Genomic DNA, 9504 nt, shown 5'->3' on the forward strand with positions numbered 1-9504 from the left:
AATATTCTAAGAGTCAAAACACTTGTATTTACTTTTAGTTCATAGTTTACTTTAAAGGCCTAAGAGTAAAAAGAACTTAGAAATATTTTATCTTACATTCTCCTTAAATATTCTAAGAGTCAAAACACTTGTACTTATTTTTAGTTCATAGTTTACTTTAAAGGCCTAAGAATAAAAAGAACTTAGAAAATATTTTATCTTACATTCTCCTTAAATATTCTAAGAGTCAAAACACTTGTATTTATTTTTAGTTCCTAATTTACTTTAAGCCCTAAGAACAAAAAGAACTTAGAAATATTTTATCTTACATTCTCTTTAAAGATTCTAAGTGTCAAAACACTTGTATTTATTTCTTAGCTTATACTTTACCTTAGAGTCTTAAGCATACATAAAAACTTAGAAACAATTTCAATTTAAAATTTTCTTTAAGCCTAAAATACCAAAAGACTTGGTGTAAATATAATATTCTAAATCTAAGAATATAGTCTTTAAGTAGTAATCATTTTATACAGTATATGCTCTGGTTATATTTACCAGGTATCTTATCCATTGTAATAATATTACTAATTAGTATATACTTGTGTGCTTGAATTTCTTATTTTTTTTGTAATATATATATTTTACTTTCTAATCAGATGTTTGCTTTGTATAACTGTAAGAAGTAAAATAAAAGAAAAGGAAACTTAATCAAATTTTACCTTTGTTGATTATTCATTTATTTCTTTGTCTCTACTAATACATAGTGGTACATTCTTGTATTTTCTTATCCATTTTAAACTTGGTAAAAACTTGAAATTTGCTTTGATCTGTTTGTTTGGTCTGTACTGCACCTCTCCCGTCTCCGAGCCGCCTTATTTAACACCTTAATAAAGAAAAAGAATATTAGAAAATTACAGTCTTAAAACTTTGGTGGCAGGGAAGTTTATTTACATCTAAGGACTTTTTTTTTCTACTGCTCAGGGATAATACTCCACTGAACCAACGAGCTATTTACCCGATAATTAAAGTATAAAGAGAAATTATTTGACAACACCTTAACATAGATTTTTCTTTTTCTCTGAGTAGAAATAAAATAGAATTTTCCCTATCTTGTTTGATAAAGGAACAAACCGTTTTTACATGTGGCGCACGTTTCCGGTATTGGAATAGAGATTGCATTTGACCTAACCTAACTTTTACTCTACAGAAATCCTGCTCTTTTCTTCCTGGCCAGTTGTAAAAGACACTTTGAACCTAATTTTTGTGTGTGTTATTTTGCTTTGCATGCTTTATATTTTCTTTTTCTATTTAAGAACATTTTTCAGGATCCTGCTAGCTACATCAACCAACGTTTCTACATTCTACCTGCTAGCTATATCAAAACTTCTACATTCTACCTGCTAGCTACATCAACATTTCTACATTTTAAGAAGCATCAGGTCTTTGTCAATAGAAATTAATATTGATATAAAACTAAAGTTTAGTTTTCATTTCTAACTTAGAAGTTTTTTTTCCCCCTTGAGACTAAACGCTTATACTTTAGTACAATACAGCTACTAATTTTCTGCTTTGAATATATTCACATTTTCCATAATAAGGACTATTTTACTCTTTGCGCGATTTTATTTTAAAGATCTGTCTCTACTTATATAAAAATTTTATCTACCTTAGGCTTCTACCTTAAGTGTATAAACATTTGAACTTTCTAACCGCCTTAAGCTTCTACCTTAAGTTTATAAACATTTGACATTTTTTATCTACCTTAAGCTTCTACCTTTAAGTGTATGAATAATTTGAATATTTTATCTACCTTAAGCTTCTACCTTAAGTATATGAGATTTTAAAAAGTCCCCTTTTATTTTAACCTCAGTGTCTAAACTATTTGTCTTTTCAGTCTTTTCTTTGAGTGTTTGACATTTTAACACATCTTATGCATTGAAGTTTTTTTATAACAAAATAACCTAGTGTATTTAAAGCTTTTATACTTAACTAGACTTACTTCAATCTTTTCTTCTATATTTTGCATAAATTACTTTACCTTCCCCTTTATTGAGATATTAAAGTTTTTATACATATTTTAAATATTTACACTACAGATATTTTTATAAAGACATAAAATAACCTATCTCTCTTCTTTATAAGACACATTTTCTAGACTTCTATTTTTGGATTTTTTTGACGTCATTATATTCCCGTTTTCTAAATACTTTCGGGCAAAATCCTTTAGCGCTTATTTTTATCTTTTCTTTGATTATATACAGGCCTTTTATATCACGTTTTAGGGACTTTAAACGTGCTTTATTGTTAATAAGGACTTTTAACCCTTATTTAATAATACTTACTTAATACAGATCTTATAGTCCGTCTTTATTGCTTCTACCAATAAAGTTTTTATTGCTAGCATATTTTTATACCTAACTTAGTTACTGTGCACAGTCATTTCTATTTTATAAATAGTTATTTAGGTTAATACTTTGTCATTCCTTTATAGACACTCTTGACTAAATACTCTTAAATCTGCTAACCCTCTTAAATTCTATCTATCTTCTATACCATTACATCCACTTAGTTCTTGGATTTTATTTTTTTTTCCTCCCATACTTTCAGCTCTACTAAGTTCAAACTATTGTACGAGGTTGCGTGAATTTTATTGACATTACAAATTTAGATTTTTAATTTCTATCATGAAATCAATGTTTCCTCGCAGTAAATCACAAGACAGGACTTTTGCTGAAGTACTTGCTGATAATTTAAATAATGAAAACAAACGTAAATCTAATTCAGATTTACGCGATACTGAGGAAATTGAACATCCTTTTAGGATTGAACACTCTGATTCTGCAAAACCAGATGAATATGATGACTTTTTACTTCAACTTCAACAAGACCCCAGATCTTGTAAATTATTACAATCTCCTTTAGGACGAATTCTTCTTAGCCAAACAGCATACATTGTTGAAATTGCTAAAAAAAGCAAAACTCCACTTGGTAAATCATTCTTTGACGACACGGTAAAAGAGTATAATACTTTTCTTGAAGAACATGAAGCAACTAAGCCCCTTTCTTCTCTTGATATTGACGCTTCAATTAAAGCTGCTATTCATGAAAACATGCTTCAACAACATAATGAAGTTTTTGATCAACAAACCAAAAATTTTCTTCTTCCTCCTTTTCCAGATCACAACAATACTCTTTTCTTCACTGACCAAAAGTTGAGTCTTGTTAACAACACTTTTCCTGTCCGCCAAAAGTTTTCTGGGAAAGATAATCCTTCTATAGTGGAATTTTTAAGGAACATTAAAAATGCACAATTGCAATGTCAGTTAACAGAATCTCAATTTGCATCTGTTTTTCTTCGCTGTTTTACAGGTCCTCCTTATGAAATGGTTAGCAATGCTCTAGATGGCAACCTGACTATTAATGAAATAATTTCTTCTCTTCTTATAAAATATGATAAAAGAGTTAAACCAGAAGAAGCAATTACTTTATTACATAATTATAAACCTCCTTCTAATGCTACATATGACTCTGTCGTTAGCGATATACTTAATCTTGCTCAAAGAGCCTGTTCAGATCAACCAGACTCTATTAAAAACGAAATGTATAATTACACAGCTATAGAAGCTTTACTTAAAAACCTGCCACCTGATAACAAAGCAGATGGTGAAAAAACACGTATGAAGCTGGTCACTTTATATAATAGGCCTCCAACCTTTGATGAATTCTCTAGGTCTCTTCGCAAAATTGCCACTGCTATAGATCTTAACTATAAAAGATCTAAACACGCTCCAAGTAGAAATTCTTTTCAAATTGTTAGACCTTCTTCGCATGTAAAATCAATCAGGCCTAACACTAATTTCATTCGTTCTGGCAACAAAGTTTTAGAAGGCTCTGCTTTTCGAAATATTAAAGTTCAAGAAGTCTCTGCTCACCAAAAATACAACAATTTTTCTAATAACGCTTACACACAAAATAAACCTTATGCAGCTAGACAATATCAAAACAGAAATAATTATAACAATAGATCAAATTATTTTCAATCTTCTAATAAAACTATACAACATAAAAACCCTAATTTTATGAAAATGCAGCACTCTAATGGGAAACAATCACAACAATTTTCCAAACCAGGGAAACCTAGATATAATAACAATTATAATAACACGAGAACTAACAACACTAATAACTCCAATAAAAGAAAACTTCATTGCCTTCTCTGTGGAAAAGGAGGCCATACAGCCACGGATTTCTGCTATGACATGCGGACGGACTCGGGCAATTTTGCTCTTGTGAACAGAGTGCCCGATCCCTGTCCCCAATGTCTAGCAGATACTGAAGATGAGCTTTTCCATCCTGATGATTTTTGTCCTAGAAGACCACGCGCCCTTTTTCTTAAATCCAACAATCAATGGCCGGCACCCTCTATTGAAATTAAAGAACAAATGAAAAAGCAGCTTGCAACTTTTCATAAATAGGAAATAGGCACCGCTCCCATTAATACTTTCGTTCCTTTTTCTCCACGTCGTAAATCAACCCTTCCTATTTTGAATAATTCTATTCTCCTCTCAAATATCAAAATAAATAAAATTTCAATTGCAAATGTAGATACAGACGTAGGGAAAAAATTATTTTTACCTTGTAAACTTGGTTTTGATTCTACTTGTCTCCAAGAAGCTTTTGCATTTTTTGACAGCGGAGCGGGCCTGCCATTAGTCAACCTACAATATTTACTTACTCTTTATCCAAAATATAATAAGGCTAAAATTCTTAAATTAACGACAAAATCTAATTATAATCTAATTTCCATTACTGGTCACTCCATGAAAATACTTGGCACTATTGATTTATTTTTCACTTTACCTAGCTTAAATGAAATTGCAAAAATACAGTTTTATGTCTCCGATGGTATGGATGACCCCCTCCTTATCAATATGAACACATTGAAAAATTTCAAAATCGCCGTCTCCTTTTATGAAAACCCACCTAAACTTTTTGTTGACGTTGTTCCTAGAATTTTCCTGGAGTCTTATTATTTAAATGATACAGAAAGACATACGTGTGTCTCTGATCATGTTGTTTTACAGTCTAAAGAAATTAAACTTGTATTTTTTCATGTCCATGCACTTGCCTTTTTCAAAGTTGGTCAACATCTTTTCATTACACAAGATAAAATACCTTATGAAGAAATGGGATTTATTAAAATTATTCCTACTATAGCTGACCTTAGGATTTATAAAAATAATTTTGTACTGCCGGGGTATGTTGAAAATTTAGGAAATGAAAATTTTGAAGGAAACATTAAAGGCACTTTAGTTCCTGTACATCACTCTCCTACAATTCCTATCCCAGATGATGATGAAAAATTAATGTCTTTGGTAAGTACTTTTAACAAAAATAATACCTCAATTTTTTATGAATGCCGTTTACCAGCACAAACTGAATTTTCCATACAAAACATTTGCTTTCATGAAAATTTCTCTGATACTGAAAAAGAAAATTATCATATTAGTAATATGAATATACATTTTCCTAAAAATTCACCTTTCTTTTCAAATACTCATTGCAAAAATAATGATGTTAATACTAAGGGTAAAAGTTTAACAGAGGAAAGGATAGACATAAAAGAAAAAATTATTCCTAAACATGAATTGCCTAAGTATTATGATCCTAAACAAACTATCCAACTAGGTTTTAATAGTGACTGTATTATTACACCTGATGACCTATTACCTAAAGGACTTGATATTCCAAACACAATGTTAGCTAATGCGACCGATATGGTCCTCGAGAAAAATTTTAAACCCCATATATGGCCTTTTGTTAAAGATATATTCCTTGATAGCTATCCTAAAGTAGTATCACTTCATTCTTTAGATAGGGGAAACATCTCGGCTACATGCGGGTATTATCAAATTAGATTAAAGGACAATGTTGAATTACCTAGAATGAAAAAAATATACTATGAAAATAGCGCAAATGCTGAGCTTTTACGGGATGTTTTAGAATTCTTAGTTAAAACTAAAGTTTTGAATAAAGCCAGTGTTGAGGGTGGGGATTTACCAGCTTTTTCCTCCCCTTGTTTCTTAGTTTTTCGCAAGGATAAAAGAAATCAAGCTGCTAGGCTAGTAGTTGATTTTAGGGGTATAAATGAATTAATTATGGTGGAACCTGTTGCTATCTCAAACTTCAAAATGCTACTCAACACCATGCGGGACGCTGTAATTTTTAGTAGTTTAGATCTTAAATCTGCCTTTCAATCAATTGAACTTACAGAAGATTCAAAGAAATATACTCAATTTTCAACAATGTATGGGACTTTCGTTTTTAATACCTTGTGCACGGGGATGGCCAGCAGTCCAACCGCGTTGAGTAGATTTGTGGATAAGATGATCAATATGGTTCCTAAATATAACAATAATAAACTTTTACTTGACTCTAAAGGATTTCCTATTTTGGAATGTAATAAACTTGACAATGTTTTAATTTACTATGATGATATACTTATCTTTTCACACCCAGAAGACACTTATGAAAATACTTTAAAAACTCATTTTAAATTAGTAAAAATAGTTATTTCTCGCCTAGCTTGGCACAATGCAAAACTTGATATGACTAAGGCTCATTTAGGATGCGCTCAAATTAATTTTTTAGGCTGGTTGATTGGAAATAATTTTTGTCAGGCTGACCCAAAAAGGATAGAAGCGATTGCTAATCTACCTTTTCCTAAATGTCAAACAGGAATGAGAGGATTTTGCGGTAGTTTAAATTTTCTACGTGACACTTTAAACTTTACTATTTTGAAAGACATTCATTATTTAACCCCCCTTACTTCTAGTAAATTAGATAAATTTGAACCAACTGATTTGCAAAAACAGAAATTTAAACAACTTCAACAAAATCTCATGGAAGGCCCTTTATATTGTAAAATAATCCTTAAAGGCGTCCCTAAGATCTTAATGACAGACTCAGTTTCGGGAGAAAACAGTCAATTTGGGTGTATATTAGGTCAATTGGTTCCCCCCAAACAAAATTACTTAACTGTACCGCCAGAATTAAATCTTGATGATGAAACACATCAAATAATATATGATAATAAATTACCTGTAAAACCTATTCCACCTTTTCTTCCTGGAAGCTGCCCAACTAAATTTATTGAAAATATTTCTCTCTCTCATCCACCTGAAACAAAATATCTTACAGAAAATACTTTGGGTTATGATTTACATGTTGACAATTCTTTAGGCATATCACTTAAATCAATGCTTTTAGCATATAGCTGTACCATGGATTTTAAAAAAATTTGTAACAGTACTTATGAATATATTAAAGGTCATGTGGGTTACCATATGATACTAGATAGAGATTTTAAAGGGGACAAAACGAAAATGCAAGAATACTTAAATAATATCAAAAATGGAATATTTTATATAGACGAAAATCTGCAAATTTTACATGCATTAGCACAAGTTCTTATACGTACATTTACAGTAGTAAATTCTACTACCATATTAAATGGAAAAAAATTAATTTCTTTTAATGTTGGGAAGAAAAAAGTCCCTTTCTTTTTTTTGCTTTATAAAAGGGATGATAAATTGATTATTCGCCCTTCCTTTGTAGACAAGCATTCTAGTTACAATTTAGGAAAACATGCCGGGACTTTTGAAATTATTTTGTATCATTCTAAGAGAATTCCTAAAGAATTTAAACATCAAAATATCATGAATTTGGAATTATATGCGCTTGTGGAGAGTTTGAGAGCTGTAGAAAAAATTATTTCACATGATGAGGTTATTTGTTTGGTGGATAATAAGGTTGTTTATTATGCTTTCAACAAAGAAGTTATAAGTAGCAAGAACAATGTGACTAATTGGGGCCCAGTCATAGGCGTAAATTTCCCTGGGATAAATTTAGCTTTTATTAAAACAGAACACAACCCTAGTGACTTCCTTACAAGAATTTTTCATATAACCAAATCGGATATAAAAAGAACTAAGCTCCCTTACTATGTAGACCCCCTTTTAGATTCTCATATGCCTGAGGAAAACATAATTTCTTTAAAAGATTGGATTTCATGGGTAGAAGCAAATCCTCAATTTATTAAACAAGGTATACCCCCCCCCTCTGCTAACATAAAACGTTTAACAGTTTCTAATAAAACATCTGTATGGGACACAGTACGACCTTTTATAATTGACAAAATTAATAATAATTTACTAAAATTAGCATATGGGCCTAATTTCTCAATTTCCCCCTTACCCTTTTCGATAAATGTTACCTTTCAACAAAGCACAGATGAAATTATTAGCCAGCTGCGTTTCGCTAGTTACCCACAAACATCTAAAGTAAATTTTTCTTTAAAGCATTCTGCAATTTCACGCCCACTTCCTTTAAACCCCCCTTTACATTCTTGTTCATACATATTACCCAAACCTATAACAAAGCCTTATTTTCAATGTAGTACACCTTACCTCCCTCATTATCTATCCATCAATGCGACTTTTACTAAAAATCAGTCTTTGGAAACTGAAATACCAGAAGGGAAAACTTTAGGTTCAGCTCTTTCCTTAAACATGGCTCTGAAAAATGCTGAAAGAATATATGACCCAATTCATGACTTGGAGAAATTATTGACACTTGATTATATTATTAAATTACAACAAATACAATATCAAGATATTTATGATAAATGTGTCATCTCTATATCAAATTCTGTTACGGAAAATAATCGAACTTATACAATACACAATGGGGTCTTGTATATTAAATGGGACAAATCTTGCCTTAAATTATTAATTCCTGATAAATTGCTAACAAAATATATAGCTTTAGCACATTTAATGTCTAATCATAGTGGCCCTAGGAAAATGATTTTACTTTTAACTAGCTATTATCATCCTAATTTACAAAATTTATGTTATAAATTTGCTAATGGTTGTATTGCTTGCTTACTGGTAAACCATCCTAGACGCTCAGAACATTTAGGCCTTTTTCCTTTTAACACTGACGTAGGGGAAGTTTTACATATGGATCTAATGGAATCACTAAACCCAAGTTCTGGTTATAACCATATTCTTGTTGTTAAATGTATAATTTCTAATTATGTTATTTTGTGCCCACTTTTTGAGAAAACAGCAAAAGAATTTGTGTACGTTTTTGCAAACCATATATGGACCATGCTTAGGCCTAAAGCATTATATACAGACAATGGGAGTCTTTTCACGGCAAAAAAGACTTTAAGAACACTATTTAAAATGGGTACCCAAGTAATTTTTTCCTCTGCATATACCCCCGCCAGTCATGGAAATGCCGAATCTTTTGTAAAAATTTTCAAATATGTCTTAAAAAAATGTCTGGCTACTAAAGATGATTACAATTGGACACTTTTACCTTCATATATTGCAGATATACATAATCATACTCCAAATTCCAAAACAGGTTACACCCCCTCTCAATTGGTATTTGGCCCTGACAGACATCTAAGCTCAACCTTTCTTGATGACCCATTTCCTAAATTACATCCTAATA

The 9504-nt window shown here is 31.0% G+C and overlaps 1 long non-coding RNA gene across 1 annotated transcript; it reads right to left on the reverse strand.

Annotated features, from left to right (window-relative positions):
- Nucleotides 1–3972: 3972 nt before the first annotated feature.
- On the reverse strand, nt 3973–7139 carry LOC145324232 (uncharacterized). Its single transcript, XR_013881215.1, has 3 exons — nt 7081–7139; nt 6311–6381; nt 3973–5463 (listed from the first exon to the last, which is right to left on the reverse strand). It is a non-coding gene; the product is annotated as an uncharacterized LOC145324232 (long non-coding RNA).
- Nucleotides 7140–9504: the final 2365 nt, after the last annotated feature.

The sequence above is a fragment of the Acartia tonsa genome, chromosome 7, assembly GCF_053477335.1.
Source record: "Acartia tonsa isolate MP-2025a chromosome 7, ASM5347733v1, whole genome shotgun sequence".
In the NCBI taxonomy this organism is placed as follows: Eukaryota; Metazoa; Arthropoda; class Copepoda; order Calanoida; family Acartiidae; genus Acartia; species Acartia tonsa.